We start from the raw sequence: 12,711 nt of genomic DNA, 5'->3' as shown, positions 1-12,711 counted from the left end.
GTGTGGGAGCAAAGGTCTGGTGGCTGGCCCTGGAGCTCCCCAAGAGGCAGCCCTCCATTGCCCTCCCTCCAGTGATCCCTGGCACAGGCTGGGCCTATTGTTGATGTTGAGGGAGAGGCTAGGTTGGCCACTGTGGACATGGAGGGAGGAGCCAGGAGGGAAACTTGATCCCAGGTGAGCAAAAGTCACCTAAAGCTCACCTTGCTCCCCTTTCCTCCAGCCCAACCCCACGGAAGCCATGGGGTGGGGGTAGTGTGATTTGTGAGGACACAAATCACACTAATGAATGGAGTCCCTTAGCTCAGGGAAGTGCCATGGATTCACAGCTGGGCATCACAGAGGAGTGGCATTTGAATGGACACAACAAAGAGAGGTAGAGATTTGGGGATGGGTGGGAAATGGCATTCAGTCCCAGGGAACAGTGTGTACAAAAGACTAGCTGTGAGGAGTAGGGCATAAGCCCTATTTCCCAAATGATAGTCCAGTGTGACCTGAAGGTTCAGTTTGGTGGATAGAGCCTCCCCCAGTGGGGTAGGGGACAGGCACCAGTGCTGGGAACCTAGACAATAACCAGTTTTCAAACTAGGTCCTCCTTCTGGAATGTAGAGTAGCAGCCGCCCGCCCCCCACCCCAGCCTCCCATTTGTGGGAAGAATCATTGTAGTTTTTCTCTTTCCAGTCCAGACCACCCCCGCCACCCCCACCGACACACACTTAAAACAGTTTCAGGATTCACATCTCTGCCAGGCTCTCCATCCCTGGAGGTCTCATTGGACACCCCTTCCTCCCACCCCCACAGCCCTGTAACCCACTTGGTGTGGCCCCTTCTTCCCACCCATCTTCCCCAACCTAGGGTCCTCCCACCTGAACAACATGGCAGCACCTCTGCCCCTGTCCAGCCCGTCTCTTTGCCTGCAGCCACTCTGTCCATGCATTTCCCCCACAAGCCCACTCCACTCTAACAGCTGCAGCCACCTGCTCTTTGAGAAGACTAATGTCCTGGCCATGGCCTGTGTTAGCTGTGGGCCCCTTGATCAGGTCAGGCTTCCTCAGGGATTGCCTCCCATTTTCATCCCTTAGGTCTCAGCTGGGAAGAGCTGTGCAGACTGTCCTCTAGGTGGTCCCCCAGGAGGTAGGCCTGGAACTGGAACCCTCTTCTTTTCCTCTGAAAAGTGACGTTTCTTTGGAGTATGGAGTCATTGGTTTGGTTTTCTGATCTTTGGGGGCAAGGGAATGGATTCCCTGCGCCTTACTCTTTCCCCAGACTTGAGGCCCAGAGGATACCCAGTGAATGAAATGAATGAATGAGTTATGTCAGACAACCAAGTTCTAAGTCTGGAAAGGAAGATCAGGAGCCTCCCAGAGGCGATGGGGAACTCTGAAAAGCAGGGGCAGGAGGGAGGAATACTGGTGGATCGGGGTAGGGACTGCTCCCAGAATCACTTGACCAGCAGTGGTGGACCATCTAGAGCCTCCCGCCCTGGAGTCTTCCCACTCGTCTCCGGGGGCAGGGCCGGGACTAGCCGGCCTGGCGGCGGGCACGGAGCCCGGCCGCGTCCGCACTCCAGCCAACAGGAAGAGAAAGAGCGAGGGCCCGGCGAGGCGGGCCAGCTGGCGGGGCGGGAGTCCCGGGCGCGGGCGCTGGGAGCTGGGGAACCCCCTCCGGCGCCTCTCCGGCTCGCTGTGCGAGGCGTGGGGCGGGGAGATCGCCCCCCACCCCAACCCCCCGGCCTCAGCGTCCTCCGTAAAATGAGGCCCCTTCTGAGGGCTGGTAGTGCCCTAATGGCGGGCGGGGGCGAGGGGTGCCGGGGCGGGCGGAGAGGCCCAGACTCTGAGTGGCGGGCCAGGGAAAGCCTAGCCGCTAGACCCCCGGGGGCCGCGGGTGGAGGCGGGCCCTCGTGGGGGCGGGCCCAGGGCGGGGCCGCGGCCGGGGCCGGCACCTGGGTGAGGTCGCTCCGCCCCGCCTCGCCCCCTCGCACTTCCGTGTGCCGCTGCGCGGGAGCTAGAGGCTGCGGACCCGGGATCACTTGAGCGACCCCCGGCGTTCGCCCGCCGCGCCGAGGCCCGGGTGGTACCTCACCGGCCACCAGGCCCGTCCGGGTCGGGTGCGCACCGAACCCCCATCCGCGCGCGCGCCCGGGAGCCGCGCCGAGAGCCAGACTCTAGCCACCGCGACCCCTGGCGCCTGGCCCGAGCCCGGAGGTGAGTGAGGGCCGGGCCCGGACGTGGGATCGGGCTGCCCCGAGGGCGAACCGTCCCTCCCTTTCCCTCCCCGCTCCGGTTCCCGTTTCCGAAACTGAGCCGCGGCCGGCGAAAGTCCCGCCGCGCTCCGAGACCCGCCGGTGTCTCCGTGCCCCCGTCCGTCTGTCTGGCCCTCTCTCCAGCGGTAAGGGCTGAGGGGCTCTTGTCCGTCTGCTCCCGGGCCCTCTCTACCCGCGCCTCCGAGGGTCCACCGTCCCTTCCGAATTACTGGGGCCCTCTGTCCATCCATCCGTCCCCACCCCCTCAGTGTTACCCCGTACGCCTCTTCCTAGTACCCATCCGGCTGCCCTTGCGCCCCATCACCCCACCCTCAGTCCACCTCCCGCCACCCCCTAGATCCTGTCCTCCGCGAGGGGCGCCCCCGGCCACGCTCGCCGCCCCCTGCCTGTCCGCCGCCTCATCTTTTCTACCGCGGGGCTGAGGCCAGGCCGCCCGCTGGGCCTCGCCTCCCGCCGCTGGGACCCTGCCCGGCCCAGCCGGCGCGGCGCCTCCTCCTCTCTCGTTCTCTTCTTTCAGTCTCTGTGTGTTTCTCCCCGTCTGTCCCCGGGCTGGGCGTGGCTCCATGCTACACTATCCCCTGCCCTTCCCCTCCCACCCCTACGCCCCCCCAGCCCCCTTTTCCAGTGGCCCCTTCCCAGTCCAGATGCCACCCCTTTGGGGGCCCAGCCGGGAGAGGGGAGGAGGCGGAGGAGGGAAAGGGTGAAGAGGCAGGAGGTGGGCACCGTCAGAACTGCCGCACTTCCCCAACTCCTCCATTCGTCCTTGTCGGGGAGGGGAGAGCCCCACTGAGAACCCCGCCAGAACCGGGTCAGAAGTATTTGGTGTGAGTGAAGCGACGTTCCTTTCTCCTCTGGCCCGTACCCTATGTGCGTGGACCCTGTCTTCTGCTGAGTTGTCCGTATCTGTCATGTAGGTATGTTGTGTATCTGTGTCTCCTTGTGTGTTCTTTGTCACCGGGTCTGGGACTTGACCCTCTGTGTCCTTTTAAACATGTGTGACTTGCCTGTGTGTATGTGTATATACCTCTTTGAGTGCCCTGAGGCTCTGTGTGCCCTCCGCAGCTATGTGTGTACTATGTTCTTTGTCACCAGACTCCCCTCTGTGTGTTGGGATGTGTATCCCCATGTGCCTGGAGGGTCTTGTTTGTACACTGGGTAGGTTTTGGTGGTCATGAGTACATACAGCCCGCAGTGTTAGTGACAGTCCACCAGGCTCATGTGTGAGTGTGTCTGTATAAGTGTGTGTATGTGTGTGCACTTACATGTTCTTATTCTCTGCCACTGAGCCGCTGTGACCAGGCTGTGACCAGACTGACCTAGTCGCTGAGGGAGGGGACTGGTCCCTTGGGTTTCCTCGTTCCTGCCGTGGACTGAGCTGGGACGTGGTGGGCAGGCCGATAGAAGGCAGTTGTGCGGGTGTGTGTGATGTGGAGGTGTTTGGACAGCTGTACCTGGCTATAGGGTGGTATGAGGGCTCTGGCGTGTGACAGGAGTTTGGCTGGGGCTGAGGCTGAGCGTATGACTGGTGGGAGACTCACAGTCTGACTATGAAACTGTGAGGATGTGTGCTTGGGGAGTCATTGTGATTGTGGGGAACCGAGAGTGCTTGGGCGTGGGTGTCAGTAGCAGGAGGGGATGCCACGAGGTGTGTGTTGCCTGTGCCCTGGGGTGGCAGTGCTGGGAGGGAAGGTGAGAGCCCTGGTGTGTGTGTATATGTGTATGCATGTGGCAGGCTGTGAGAGTGTGGATGTGCACATTACACGCAGGCCCAGCCCTGGCTCCTGGGGAGACGGGGAAAGCCTCCATCTCTCACCTTCCTCCACTCTCCCAAGTTCACAGACACCTGAGGTCACAGTGTTGTGACTAAGACCGAGAGCTCTGGACCCAGGAAAGATTTGGGCTCAAATACACACTGTGCCTTTTAAGAGCAAGAGCTGGGAACTAGGCCTCTCTGAGGCAGTTTCCTTATTTGCAGGGTGGAGAAAGTTGTGAGGACCAGAAGTCCTGTGTCAGAGGTCCTTTAGCACAGCCTTGGTCCATAGTGAAAGCTCAGCACATGCTAAGTCTTGTTTGGTGACCACTCACCTCCCCGCAAACTGTATGGTCCCCATTCTCCTGGGAGCTGGAGCTAATAAAAGCCCAGATAGTCCCAACCCAATTTCCTGCCCATGATGTATCTTTTGCCCCCTCCCATCCACTTGACCAGACTGCTTGTGGAGGGAAGATGGCTGACAGAGACCCCACCTGCATCCAGCCCTGTTGAGCCCACATGATACCCCCTACCAGTCCCAGCAGCAGTGATGGGGAGAGAGTGGTGGGGGTGATTCGAAGCTGTGACCGCAGGCCACTGACACCGTTTAGCTAGCACAGCTAATTGGAGTTTAAAATTAGAAATAACTTAAAGCACAGACAAAAAGATAAAGCTCGAGGATGCCTCAGCCCCAAGGGAGTGATGATGGGGGTCTTCAGCTGGAGGAGCGGCTCACATCTGGAGAGGAGAAACTTCTGTGGAGGCCTGGCCTGCAGAGAAAGTGCTCAGGCCTTTCAGCCAGGAGACCCAGGGCACCTTGTTGCCTTTGTTGTTCCTTCCTTCTAGGATCTCTCTGGGCTTCCATTTTTTCAGCTGTATAATGGGCACAACAGTAATGTGAGAATCACCTGAACTAGAAGGTGCAAAACAAAGAATAAAAAAGTGTCACTATTCATTTGGCACTCCCAGTGTGAGTTCAGCACAGCAGCTGGCACACCACATCACTGGAGCCTCAGTACCATCTGGGGAGATGTAGTCTCCCCACTTTAAAGATGAGACAAACTGAGGCTCAGAGGAATTGCCCCAGGCCACAAAGCGGTGGTACCTGATTGCACCCTAGGTCTCCAAGCCCACAGGGCAGACTCTTGAAGACAGGAGGATTAGTAACAGCTTTCTTGTTGTATCTGTAGTCTGGGAATGCTCCAAGGGCTGAGACATAGTGTTCTGACTCCAAGCATGGAGTGGACACATAGCCAGTGCCCTGGAAAAGTCAAGCCCAATACCTCATTTCATAGAAGAGAAAGCCACGTCCACAGAGACCAAGGTCTCAGAACCAGACGAGGCTGAGCTGGGCCTCTGTCAGCCACGCTGGGGCTGACCGATGGGAAGAGCCTGTTTGGTGGCGCCTCCCAGCTCATCTGTTTTCTCTTGTTCCTGCAGGTCTGCCAGGAACTGGCCCAGGTGAGGGCGGTGGGCCTACTTCTGGTGGTGGTTGTGTGGCAGTGGTGGCAGCGGGAGCCAGGACTACGGACAAAGGGGAGCCGGGAGCCCCAGGTAAGATGGGGTCCTCTTAGGCAGATGCACAGTGTACAGGGATGACCACCCTCTTTGGGCTCCTCCCCTTCTGCCCTGGGACTGGAGTGGGGGAACATACAACATGCCCATGGTCTGGGTATGGGGCTGGGCACCCAGAGCAGGTAGCAATTGGCCCTGCCCCTGAGAGCTCCCTGCCTAGAACTGGCTTCGGGCCCAGGGAAGGCTTTGGCCTTGGAGCTCAGAGGCCTGGGGCCCACCAGTGGTTTGGTGCCGAGAGGAGGTGGTGTCTGAGCCAGGGTGAGAGTAGATGTATCAGCTTTTCCTTGGCCCCTTTCTCTGCCTCAGGCTGTCCTTGTCATCACGAAGGGAAACTGAGGTTTGCCCTGGGCCCTGTAGGGGTTGGACACTGAGCTGGAATGGAACGAGGTCTCCCAGCTCCTGGCACAGCTCTCTTCCACACCCCAGTTCCCCCATTTCCACAGCCTCTCTGGGGCCAGAGGAGAGGCTCTAAAACCCCATCGCCAGCCCCCAGATTCAGGGTGAGCTGGGAGTCTCTAAGGAATACTGGGAAAGGCTGCTCTCTCTCAGGCCCCTTATAAAGCTAAAACTTCCCTCCTTTGGCGCCAGACTTGCCTCCTTCAGCCCGCATTACAGGGGCAAGTGTGAGTTACCCACTGAGTGTCTGAAGTCCAGTGAACAGGATTCTGGGGGGCACTGGAGGGTGCTCAGGGTGGCCAAGGTGTTCTTCCCCCAGGAGTCCTCCCAGATGAACCCCTCACTCCCACCCCTACTGGCTGCCAGGCACCTACAGGTCTCAGGGGTGAATAGATGGTGGGGGCCGGGCTCCCCCTTGAGGGGAGGGCAAGAGGTCAGGGCCCTCACTTCCTGGAGGGGCTGAACAAGGGCAGGGTCTACGCTGGGTCTTCTGTTTATTCAGCCTCCCTGCAAACCTGGTGGGGAGGAGGTGATGTGTCCTTGGCTGGCTGGGGGACTCTGCTGTGTGAGATCAGGGGGCCATTCCTGCCCACCACTGAGCCTCATTCCCTAAGTTCAATTAATTAGCCTTAAAGCCAGCCCACTTTCTACTCTCAAACTTCACCTACCTCGCTGGCATAGACATACAAACACACACAGGGAGACAAGCTGAGCCGCATTCGGCACCCATACCCGCAGACGCATGAGTGCCTGCACATGTAGCACACATGCGCACACACGTACACACGTGTTCACATGGACTCACCCGCAGGCACGCTCAAACACGCACACAGAGGCTCACCCAGTCATCCGTGCACTCAGACGCCTGCCCACACATACCACACTGTGCCCATTCTGGGTCAGGAAGGGGGGGCGGTCCTTGGTCAGGGTCACAGCTCAGCTTGCATCTGGCACTGAGGGTGAGGTTTGAGGTGTGGCTGTGTGACCACAGGCACTCCAGGGGACAGAGCCACAGTGGGAGGTGAGCTCTTCCCAGGCATTCACCAGCTATCCTGCCTGCCTGGGCTAGGCCCCCAGGCTGACCAGGGCTTGGCACTGGGGGGAGGGGGGATAAATGTAGGGGAGGGGCCATGTCAGCTGTGCTGGCACCATTTGTGGCTGCTGCCACAGAGGAGGAAGTGGGCTGCCTGTGGTCACGGGGCCAAGGTGCTCACAGGCGGATGGGGGATCCTGTCAGCTCCTCTGTTCCCTGCAGTGTCCATGTCTGGTACACGTGGAGTTGCTGGGCCCTGGGGACTGGGAGGCAGGCAGGGGACTTCTCCTGGGGCAGTCTGTGCACTTTCCAAGGCCTGGGCCCAAGGAGAGGCCGTCCGAGGTGTTTCCGGAGGCTCACTTCCTCTGGGCTGCCCAGGAAGTGGTTTTAGAGTGGGACTGACCAGCTCTCCATCTGTGGCTTGCTCCACCCCAGTCTTGCCTCCGAGAGGAGCAGTGTCTGGCCAGTGGAATAGGTCAACCGGCCAGGCTTTCCAGGCCTGGACAGAAACTCAAGGAGTGGGCTGGGGGTGCAGAGGCCACGGAGTCCCCTGCAGCCTCCATGACCCCAGCTCCTCTTTTCCTCCAAGCTGTAAGCTGAGGCTCAGAGCATTAGCTCAGGCAGGGATGGCCCCTTGTGTGTGAGTGACATCAGCTGGGCTGCATCTCTGGGATTAGGCAGCTCTAAGCAGCTGTATGAACGGACCTGGGCAAGTGGCTTTGACACCATGTGCCTCAGTGTCCCCCTCTGACACCTGAGACCATGAAAGCATCCACCTTTACCAGGTTGTGCTGGAAACAACAGATGATGTATGCAAAGTAGCCAGGACCGTGCCTGGCATGCTGTTCGTGTGTAAGAAGTAGAAACTAGCTGTATAAAGCACTCAGCACCCGGTTCATGGTAACTGTTCGAAGAACAGCAGGTGGTACTGATGATGGGATTATTATCATCTGATGGCCTGGGCATGGGCCCAGTGTCACGGGGCCAAGTGGCTGCGGCTGAGAAGCCGGGTCTTGACTCTGCCTCCAGCAGCAATGCTGCAGGGTGGGGACAGTTCTGTTGTTTTCAATAAGTTCTGCGTTCTCAGAGGAGAACTCCAGGGTGGAACAGCTGTGCCCACTCAGCTCTTCTCCCCCTCACTCCCTTTCAAAGGGAGAAAAATAGATCTCCTGACAAACAGATGCAGGGAAGGGAAAGGCAGGCCGCAGCTGCCTGCTGCCCCCTCTGGCCTCCCTAAAGCCTCTCCCCTGCCCTGGCCCCTTGTGGGACATGAGGCTTGGAAAAGCTGAGGCTGGCGGTGAGGGCGTAGCTGGTGAGCCCTCCCGCCAGCCTGCCTGCCCTTCGGACCCTTGGAGTTGGCCTTTGGACTGAGGAAGGGGGCGGACGTGTGGGGCTGATGGAGGCTGGAGGAGTGGGGAGAGCTGGAAATCCCCTTACACACATCCATACATACATCCTTGCCATGCAGCAGCTGGTGGCAGGGACCTGCCTGTCCCAGGGACACACAGAAGGTCAGCCCAGTGAGGGTTGGGCTGAGCTTTGGCTTTTGCTATCCAGGGCCAAGGGGCTGGGGTTCTTGGGTGTTGAATGGTAATGCTGGCGGTGTGGTAGGCGGGGGCCAGGAGCCTGGAGGGCTGGAGATGGGCAGGGGCCTCGGCTAGGAGTGTGAGCGAGGGCATCGAAGGTTTAGGAGCAAGACCTCTGCAGGCGTGAGACAGATCTGGCTTCAAATCCTTGCTTGATATTTCCTGGCTGTGTACTCAAGCCAGGGACTGGACTACTTTGAGCCTCAGTCACCTCACCTGTGAAATGGGCAGATCAGGGAGTGTCCATCTGAGACCTGAATGATGAGAAAGAGCCAGGGTGTGTTTTGGGAGGAGCAGGAAGATGGAACAGCGAGCTCAGAGGCTCCTGAGCAGAAAGGAACGTGGCTGTTTAGGGAACCAGAAGTGGTCGCTGGGGTTGGGGCCCAGGAGCAGGGCAGGGTATGGCCAGGAGGCCGGGGAGAGCGGTCTGGGCTCATCAGAAGGGAAATGGGAAACACTGGGGACTTGAGCAGGGGGTGACAAGACTTGCTTTACTGTCTTAAAAGACCTGCCTAGTCACTGGGGCAGAGGGACCATGGGGGCCAGAGGAGAGGATGGAGGGTAGTGATCAGGCTGGTGCAGGCCTGCAGAAGGCGATGGTGTCTGGATAGGGTGGTGATGGAGAAAAGAGAGGACTTCGGGATGGACAGGAGGCAGAAGTGATAGCCTTGCTGTGCTGGGAAGAAGGGGAAGGTGGAAACGACCGCTGGGTGTCTGGCCTGAGTGCTGGCGCTGCTAGGAGACCAGGGGCACTTGCGTGGAGAACATCAGTAGGCCTCATTTGGATGTGTTTGAGCACCTACAGAGCTTGGTGAGGTTGGGGATCCTGGAGTTCAGGAGGGTCTGGGCTGAAAGTGAAACCTGAGAGTCGAGAGGTAGCATGTAAAGCCCGGACTAGGGAGGAGAGGGTTCAGCAGGCCTTTGGTGGGGAAGTTTGAGAGGCCCTGGGTACAGGGCTGGGGTGGCTGTCCCTTGAAGGTCCCTGCCAGGGTGCCCAGGAGGGCAGGCTTGTGGTGGCTGAGCTGCTGTTTTCACAACAGCCCCAGAAGCTTTGGATTATGTCTATGGCTGTGTTGGGTAAACAGGCACAGTGGAGTAGCCAGTCACCAAGGCCTGAGGCTGGAGCAGGTGTCCGCTTGCTGTGGGCTGGGGCTGGGAGGAGGTAGGAGGAGAACTGTGGGGTCGTTCATCAGAGCTGGAGGAAGCTGAGAGGTCTCCATTGTCAACGTAGGGAGACTGAGGTCCTGAGAGAGACAGTAGCTGGCCAGGTGTCTGCCAGTGGACTCAGCTGTCTTTGCCCAGCCTGGTCTCTTTCCAGAGCAACAGACCAGAACAGGGCACCACAGGGCTGGGTGGCTTGAGAGAGCCCCTTTACCCACTGATCCAAGGAAGTTTGGAGGCCCCTGTGGCTATCAGACAGCTGGGAATGGGCGGTGGGGCAGGTGGGGAGAGGGCCCAGCGTGAGGATGACAGCGCTGATAAGGATGACGGTACAGCTCCTACACTCAGCACCACCTCCTGGGCAGGGCAAGATCATCCCTTTCACAGATGACGCCAGAGGGCCTTGGCCAAGGTCGCAGGGCACCCAGGGTAGACCCCATTGAACTAGACCTGTCCAGCCCACAACCAGCCCCTGCTCTCCAGTTCCTGTGTTGACTGCCCGCCGTGAGATGGCACACCATGGTCCTGCCTCTCTCCAGCTTTCTCCTGATCCCTAAAGTGGGAAGGCATCATCTAGGCCCTACTCACCTTGTGGGCATGGATGGCAAAAGCCTTAGATGGCCATCTCACCGTCTCTCAAACACAAAGGCTGTTGTCAACAATCAGGAAAATCACAGGGACTCTAGAAGGAGGTGCACAGAGAGGGGCTGAGGAGTGGACTGCGGGCCCATCTCTGTGGGGGCTGGTGGAGGAGCCGTGCCCTCTGTCAAGCAGTGCCCTGTCCCGCGGGAGGCCAGACGGGCAGTTCTGGGGCTAGGACCGGAGAGTCCCTCTCCGCCACCCTGGGGTCTGCCCCGTTGGCTTTGTGGCTTTGGGGGTGAATTACCCGCCCTCTCTTTGTCAGGTTCTGCCCAGTGAGTCTGGAGCTCCGTGGAGGTGCTGTGTGGGGTGCCCGCATGGCTGCTCTACCTGCACAGGAGCACCCACCCCTCCTCCTGTGCACCAGGCCTGTGACTGCACCTGTGGCCCCCAGCCTCGTCCCCAACCTCCACTGACTTCCCCTCAGGCAGTGGGAGGCCACCCAGCGATGAGCCTGACCTGCCCACTCCTTCCCTTGTACACTTTGGACTTTGCCCCAGGCCAGGAGGGACTTTCTCCACCTGCCTCAGTGGGGAGGCCCAGCCTGCCTGATGTCCTGCTGCCCTTCCCTCCCCTGTCCCCAATTGTTGTGCCCCACGGGCTGCAGGAGAAAAAGCTACGTTTGGACTTTATGGTGGCAGACCGTAGTCAGGCATGTGTGGGTTCTTCCAGGCTTGTGAGTTGATCTCTGCCAGCCTGGAGTGGCGGTGTGCCTGTGTGCTCGCGGCTCCCTGTGTGCACACAGATCTCTCTGTGCTGGTGAATGCGTGAGGGTATGAATGTCCTGTGTGATCTGCATGGGCTTGGATGTCTGTCAACATGTGAGAGCCGGGGAGCAGGGGTGTCGTTCTCGGTGTGTGCGTTACTGAGTTGTCATAGGATTGTGTATGTGCCTGTGGTTACAGCTGTGTGTGTATGTCCAACTGCAGTCAGGGCTCCCCACGTGTAACTGTGTTTGGTTTGGTGGGTGTGCCCGTGTGGGCACACAGGTGTGGTTATTCTGGGAAAGGCCCTGACATACCCCCTACCCTGGCTCCTCACAGAGCCCCCTTGTCCTCAGTCTTGCCATGAAGGGACTTTTGTTCCCCCCTCAGGGGGACCTGGAGCCCTCCCTCTGGCTGAGCCCAGGGCTTCCCCAGTCCTAGGGCCAGCTGAGTGGCTCAGGCCTGTGCCTGCTGTGGACTGTGCCCCACACAGGTCCTACACCCGACACGGGCAGGGGTGAGTGTGAGCCAGTGACAGCCAGGGTCCCAAGACCTGTCCCCGTTACCCTTCCAGACCCTCTGGCCAGATGGGCTCATGGCACCTTGAGCATCTCTCAGATTGAAGCCCTTCCTAAGGCAAACCACCCCGCCCCCGCCCCGGCTGACAGGCCCCTCCGGCCCCCATTCTACCCCAGGCCTTCTCACTGCCTGAGCAGCAGTCATCTTCTCTGTAATTACACACTTATGTGGCTGTCCCCGGTGGGGCTGTGAGTTCCATGGGCCTGGTGTGTCTTGTCACTGTGACGCCCGCTGGCTGGGGGTCACCTGGGACCAGGCTAGGCCTTCGAGACCTACAGTCCCCACCCTATCATGTGCAGAATCTTGTCGCCACAGGCATGGGTTTTCCTGAGGGAAAAGCCAGGTGTTTCACTGGTTCTGAGGGAAGGACAGTTGCAAAACGTTCAGTTGTGCTGCCCAGGCCTCACCTCTGATTCCCATCAGTGGGCCGGGTCAGCCGGCAGCGGAGGTTTTGAATGTCCCCAGGCCGGTCAGATGTGTGGCCAGAGCTGACAAGGCTGAGCTACAGGCAGGCACCCAGGTCCTCTGCTGAGTGTGATCCCAGACACATGCACAGGGGACCTGCTGGGGCACGTGAGATAGAGGAGCAGCTGGCTTCCTGGCAAGTGGGGAAGGAAGGGCTGGACTTCAGAGCAATCTGTAAGGATATGGAGGAATTCAGGGAGACATTCTGGCTGAGGGAGCAGCCTGTGCAGAAGGTGGAAAGTGAGGCATGTGTTCACAGAGTAGCCAGGGTGAGATTTGAGGTGGCGGGGAGGCCAGGGCCAGGCTGAGGTTGGGGCCTTCTCCAAGGGCAGTGGGAGTCCAGGAGGTTCTGAGCTGTGAGAAGAATGGATTGGGGAAAGACCGGGAGTGGTGACAGGTAGTAGGGGAGGTCACTGGGCAAGGGGAGGAGAGTCCACGGCAGTGGGTGGTCTGTGTGGGGCGAGGGAAGGGCTGAGAAGGAGTCTGGCTGGGGGATAAGGTGCTAGTCCTGGGGGAGAGCAGGGGTGGGGAGCATCCCCTGCTGTGGGACTTGACCATGACCT

The sequence above is a fragment of the Leucopleurus acutus genome (assembly GCF_964270905.1).
Source record: "Leucopleurus acutus genome assembly, chromosome: 10".
Lineage (NCBI taxonomy): Eukaryota > Metazoa > Chordata > Mammalia > Artiodactyla > Delphinidae > Leucopleurus > Leucopleurus acutus.
The sequence above is the reverse complement of the archived record's forward strand: the minus strand, read 5'-3'. Positions refer to the sequence as shown.